Source organism: Caloenas nicobarica, chromosome 19 (assembly GCF_036013445.1).
Source record: "Caloenas nicobarica isolate bCalNic1 chromosome 19, bCalNic1.hap1, whole genome shotgun sequence".
In the NCBI taxonomy this organism is placed as follows: domain Eukaryota; kingdom Metazoa; phylum Chordata; class Aves; order Columbiformes; family Columbidae; genus Caloenas; species Caloenas nicobarica.
The window spans coordinates 1,837,746-1,844,338 of NC_088263.1; the positions used below are offsets into that span (position 1 = coordinate 1,837,746).

At 45.0% G+C, this 6,593-nt stretch overlaps 1 non-coding gene across 1 annotated transcript; it reads left to right on the forward strand.

Annotated features, from left to right (window-relative positions):
• The first annotated feature begins 6,199 nt into the window (after positions 1–6,199).
• TRNAT-AGU (transfer RNA threonine (anticodon AGU)) lies at positions 6,200–6,272 on the forward strand. Its single transcript has one exon. It is a non-coding gene; the product is annotated as a tRNA-Thr (tRNA).
• Positions 6,273–6,593: the final 321 nt, after the last annotated feature.

Here is a 6,593-nt window from a genome sequence, read left to right on the forward strand (position 1 = left end):
ACCGATGCTGCTAGGGACCAGCATGGAAGTTTCACCATGCTCTAGTCTGTATGATTTACACTGTCAGGTCTGATTTGTGACACAGCAAAATGACAGTAGCAATATTTGCTTTTTTGCTCACTGAAATACTGTGGTTTACAGTACAGCTTATACCTCTGCTTCTGCTGAAGTAGTTACTTATATCAGAACAGAAGTGTAAATTCCTGTTTTTACGCACTTCCACCATTAAACTATCCTATGAATTATGGTATGAGAACCTGTGATATACTGCATCCCTTATCCTGAGGACAGGAAATTACTTTTATTTCTTCTGTTATGATTAACATATAGATCAGCATTGAGACTTAATAAACTGAAGTCATTTTTCTTCTGCAGTTAACAGGGTGCTGGGGCCCTTGACATGGCTTAGAAATGGTTAAGCTCCTGTAGCTTAGCAACTCATCTGTAATTAAGGGCATCTGTCTATAAAACATCCTCCTCTATCAGGGCTGTTGTGCTGACAGGTACTAATGGGTGCCATTAGCTGTGGTTTTGTTCCCAGATGATGATAAAGCTCTTTGGAGACAGTGACTCTGCCAACCCCTCCTGGGACCAGGGGCCAGCAGGTCCTTTGGCTCCGCGGAGCGGTGGCCCTGGGCTCCGGGCAGGGCCTGGGCTGGAGCACAGAACCCCACACTTCTGGGGGACTAGAAGCGGCCGATACAAATACTAAGAAATATCCATTTCTTTATGTTTCGCAATTGTTCTTGAAAATTCTTGGAAAGGCCATTTGACTTCCTTAGGCCTGCACAGCACTAACAACTACACTTCGTTCTCCAAACAAGTTGGATTTTGCCCTTTGCTAATTTGAAGGGGGTCAAGGGTAAAGTTTTTACCAACTTTGTATTCCAAGGGGGCCTCCAGGGAGAAGTTACAGCAGCCTAAAGAGGGACAGCCGCATTCCAGAAATAACTCTTGTTCTCTCAACACAGGGAATAAAATGGTCATCCTTTCTTCCAAACATCAGATTTTTTTTTTTTTTTCGGGGCTTGAAGCAACTCTTTCTGGCTTCCAAGAAAACTTTAGAAGGTTACTTTAAAGGAAGCCAACAACTTTAAGATAACGGGCTTCTCACAAGCAGCAGCAGGCAAGGAAAGCCTGGGAGAGTCAATCCAAACTTCAAGGTTCATTTTAAGACCAGAAGGAACCCCATGCCATGCAATGCTGTATTCGCTTTTTCAGCTTTCACTTACTTAGCGTCATCTTCCCACTGTTAAAACGCTAAAAAAACTTCTTTCACATACGGCTACAAGAGCAATAGCAAAATATGTTTTTCTTTCTCCATGCATCAGATCAAATGTACTGCTGAAATTTGCCAGGTTTCTTATAACTGGTATTATGCAGCTTATTAGCTTTTGGTAGAATCATTACCAGGGTCTATTCATGCCATATACAGAGTCCATCACATTGTCAAGCCTTTTTTCATATGATGGTCTCTCATCCACAGTATCACAAGATTTTAATTGAAACCTGGGCTCCAGTGGGCTACTATTGTTGTCTTGCTAGAAATCCAACGTGACGTAACAATTTATTTTGCTATAGATAAATGGACCTGTAAATAATGTCACCAAAGCTCACCGCTGCTTCAGGATGGATGTTTCTAGCAACGGAAAACAAACATCTCAGCTTTGCTTTGTTGCTTTATTGCAAGAGACGCTGCCCATTGCTGCGCTTGGCCTTTGCATAGCAGTGGGAGCTCACTGTCCTGTGACTCCCTTTATATGTCTTTTGTTCAGAGAATATTTCTGAAGATTGCTAAGATTATCCATGATTCATGCCAATAAGCCCTAATTTGTTGTGCACAAACATTTCCACTTTGTAGCAATTTCCCTGATCTCTGGGTAAAAGAAAAGAACACGGTGGAAGCTTTTCTTTTCCTTGAAGAGCAGAAGCATTTTAACTGTCAAGTTTTGCTTTTCATACTCCCTATCTCATAGGTAAAACTGGGACAACTCAGCTGCATTGTCAAGCAGTCTGGATCAGAAAAAACAGGCATGCAGACAGGAATCAACTGATGGGAGAAATAATCTAAAAGATTGGGGTTTTGGTGCTTGGAATCTGCAATAAGCTTTGGGGATCTCCCCTGGACTGGTATCGCCAAAGTGGTCAGACAATATTGTTGCAGCTAGACAGATAAAGTTTATCTGAGAGTAGCCAATATGGTTAAGTGCAATGCATGCTGCTCCACAAGCAAATAGCAGCCAGCATGATGGGAATGACCAGGGCAAAAGTCAATCATGAGAGCTGGAAAAGCCAGCTTTATTAGATAAACATCTCAGCAAGACAGGGATCACTGGGATGATAGAGACAGTAGCAAATATACATTTTATCCCCAAATTGTTCAGTTGCATTGTTTCCATACCCCACCCTGCTGAATCCCTCAACCCTCCCAATTGTCACCATCTCCCACCAAATTCTCTTTACCTTAATTTAACTGTGCCCTGGCAACTGGTGGCTGCAGCTCTCGATGCCCCACACTGGGCTCACATGTAACGCGTTGGTGCTGGTTTTGAACTGAAGAAGTGTCTCGTGTAAATGCTGGGGGAGAGCTCTGTATCTTCTTGATAATCAAGTGTTTCTTAGAGCAGAGGCCAAATCATAGCACCTGGCTATGAACGCAGCTTAGATCCAGACAACAGACTGTGAAAAACAAATCAAGAGATGTTTTTTCATTGGTTTCTCATCTTAATTCCCATTGAACAGGAAAATCCAGCCCTAATGCCTTGATCAACACTCATTTCATAATGACCCGGGACAAACCTTTCATCAGGTCTTGGCCAAGGCACTGTATGGCGGGCAAGATGTTTCAGGTCCTGCAGACTCCACCAGCAGAAAGTTTCTTTATTATCAAGCCCGCTGGTAGCAGTGGCGTGAACCTAGCAAACAGATCACCATTTAGCAATTATTCCTCCCATTTTTCCTCACTTTCCACAGTAGCACTCCCATCAGGGCCCCTCAGAAGTCCCTCCCCAGAGCTGCAGGAGGCCGTTGTGCTTTGGTTGCCCTGGTCTGCGTGGCAGGGTGGGTGTTCACGTGTCCTTCTCTGCAGATCCCAGCTGCACTGCCTCGATACAGCTCACAGAATCACAGAATCACAGAATGTCAGGGATTGGAAGGGACGTCAAAAGCTCATCCAGTCCAATCCCCCCGCCGGAGCAGGAACACCCAGATGAGGTTACACAGGAAGATGTCCAGGCGGGTTGGAATGTCTGCAGAGAAGAAGACTCCGCAGCCTCCCTGGGCAGCCTGGGCCAGTGTTCCGTCACCCTCACTGAGAAGAAGTTTCTTCTCAAATTTAAGTGGAACCTCTTGTGTTCCAGCTTGAACCCATTACCCCTTGTCTTACTGTTGGTTGTCACAGAGAAGAGCCTGGCTCCATCCTCGTGACACCCACCCTTTATGTATTTATAAACATTAATGAGCTCACCCCTCAGTCTCCTCTTCTCCAAGCTAAAGAGACCCAGTTCCCAGCTTGGACCTTTTATCGCAGCTTTCCAACATGGGCAAAGCCTGGGATGGACTAACGTCATCTACCTAACTGGGCCAGAGTCCACTGCATCCGTGAAGGAGGCAGATCCACCTTGAGGCTGTGGGAGGTGGCTATTTGCAGGAGTGTTAGTGGTAAAAATGGAACAACTGCCAGTTTGGCACCCCTAAGGCACTTCATTTGAGGATGTAGGTATAGTTCTACCTGGACTATTGGTCACAAGGCAAGGTGGAAATCTCCTGCCTGTCCTGGGACAGGCCCCAGCAGCCACTGGTTACTCATGAAGAGCACTCAGAGGCTTCAGGACTTGACTCTCCCAGTCCCATTTCCCCTGCAAAGGCAGGGCTGTCCTGATAATTCTGAGTCTTGACACACAGACAACAAAGAGAAAGACTTTTCCCCCTGCTTTGACATCCCCCAGCAGCTCTGCAGGTAGAACAGGCCACCGGCATTTCCACGTGGAGAGAAAAACTCCTCTTCAGATCACAAATATTGCAGAAAATTGGGAAAACCTGGCGATCCTCTTCTGGAATACAAACGATGCGGTTGTGCTCTACAGTCCACAGTGGCAATAGAAATGTAGTGGCAGCTACGATGGTACAGAGATCTGTGGGATGCGAGGGTCAGAGAGTGTCACACAAAGAGTGGCAGAGGTCACACAAACCTGAACTCAGGGCACAGCACCAGCTCTTCCAGTCCCCAGAAGCGTCAGAGGCGAAGCACAGGGGTGGCACTGGCAGCTCCGGGGACGTGAGCTGACCTGCTCGTAAAGTCAGCAGCGACAGCTCCTTTCCAGGACAGCTCTCGGCATTGCAAAGTTCTACCCCAAGGGGAAAATATGTGTCTCAGGAAACAGCGACTTTGAGAAACGCAGTTGTAGCAGGGTTTAACTTGGGAAAGCGATGAGACAGCCCTTCCAGCACCAGCAACATTCACGCCACTCCATTGCTTTCCATTACTAGAAGCATTTATTTCTCATCAAAGTGCTTCCAGCAGCAGCATGCATTTAAACCATATTATTTTTCAAATCAGTGCCTGAAAACAGCCTGTACCAAATTGTTTCCCCTATTCCCTTCTGCCAACCAGTGTCTCTCATGGCTCAGCCACGTGTTCCCAGGCTACGAGCCCAGCTGCTCTTGTAAACCATGCTCCAAACACGTGTTCTTGCATGGGATGTTCATTATTATTTTCAGAATTATTTTGTTGGTATATGTCCTCACTTCATGCCCCCGAAGGGCTGCTTCCAGCAGGATTTGTACAAAGTTGCTTGATTGGCTTCAAGATTCTTTGTGAGTTTCCCCAATGCCAAGCTCAGGCCCTGAACCCATGCCAGGTAATTCATTATTTCTCCTTAAATGCTATAGACAGACTCGTGCTCTTAGCCTGTCAGATAAAGGCCTGAGAATTGCTTTTCAGCCCACCTAATGAGGGTTTGTGTTTTTCTATGCTTGGGAGGATAGATGGTCTTAATTTCCAATTTCTTTCAAAGAGAGCAATTTTCTTCCACAAAAAAGACCAGGAATAATAGATACAATGTGGCTTATTCTGAGTCACCCTTTAACCATTTGTACTGGTGTTTTCTCTTTGTGTAGCTTCCAACTAAGACCCTGAAATTCAAGAGTCCACTTTAACAGTTGCTGTATGTTTTCCCCTGCCATGAGACATTTCTGTGCCTGAAGGTTTCACGCACAACCAGCATCCTCTCCCAGACTTTCTGCAGCCTGGCAGGGTCTCCATAAATGTTGCCCTGAAATACTCAAGATAGGGCATTTCTACCCCAGCTCTGCAGGATTTGTCTACTTGACGTGAAGAAGCCAAGGCACGGTGCACAAGGGACTCTGCAGGGAGAGAGTTTGCTTTCTTCTGTCCCTGGAAATCATCCGAGTGACAACACTAAGGTTGGGGCTCCATATGAAGTCTCCCAATCAGCCCAGCACTGCCCATATTTACCACTTCTACACCAACATTCATGGCAATGGCAGGGATTCTTCTTGTCCAACATCTGGTCAAATGAGCCACCGAGGCTCTTAATGTTTAACAGGTGTGTTAATGAGGGAGGAAACAGAATGAGCGCTGGGAGTGTTTCTTATGACATCCCTTTTGAACTGTCTTCGGTGAAGAATGAAACTACAGGAAAGATTACCCTGAAAATTCAGACACCGAAGAAGAGCTTAGAAACATGACAATGCACACATCAACCACAGTGCCCAGCACACACCATGGACTCCTAAGAAAGAATCAACATGTTTGAAGACCCAAGAGCTAAAAAACAAACACACAGCTGGTTTCCAAATGAAAGCAGTGGGATATAAGAAGTTATTTTTCAGAAGCTTAGCTTCCTTCATTGATAAATTAGTGCAACAACTATGAAGAGGCAAAATATCATTGCTTCTTGTTTGTAAACTTCCCAAACTTGGCTGGGGAAAGGGGAGCCATGTATCACTCTGGATGCCTTTGCAGGGATGAGCTGAAGGCGAGTAAAATCCAGATTTGGGCTGACCTGGTGTGTTGCTAGTTTGGGACTCTGATGTTTGTTTTAGTGCCATTTGGAAAGGGAATCGAAAATCCTTGGAGCAGCACAATGTAGCAGAGCAGGTTTCATTTCATTCTAGAATTAACAGAGAAAATTATTATATGAAATGTTTATAAAGGAAAAATGAGGTAAAATTCAGAGGCTCCATAGCTCAGGGGGTAGAGCACTGGTCTAGTAAACCAGGGGTCGTGAGTTCAAATCTCACTGGAGCCTGGGGGTTCTGTACCCCCTGCAAAGATCCTTGGATTTGTCTTTCTGGTTTTCCCAAAATGTTGCTACTGTCATTTTTTGGAGCATCCACTCCATCCTAGGTGAAATACAAACATACAGCACATATACCAAATAACAGGTCACAAGAAGCAGAGAAAAATAGCATGATCAGAGTTAAACCCTTGAAAAAATGCCTCAAAATATTTTTAAAGTATAGCAATCAGAGATAGGAAATGACTAATAATGGCATTTAAAGCCTTCTAAACCCCGCGGACGTTGTGAAGATCATTGATTAGCAAATCTGAAATGGCTGCTGGATATTTA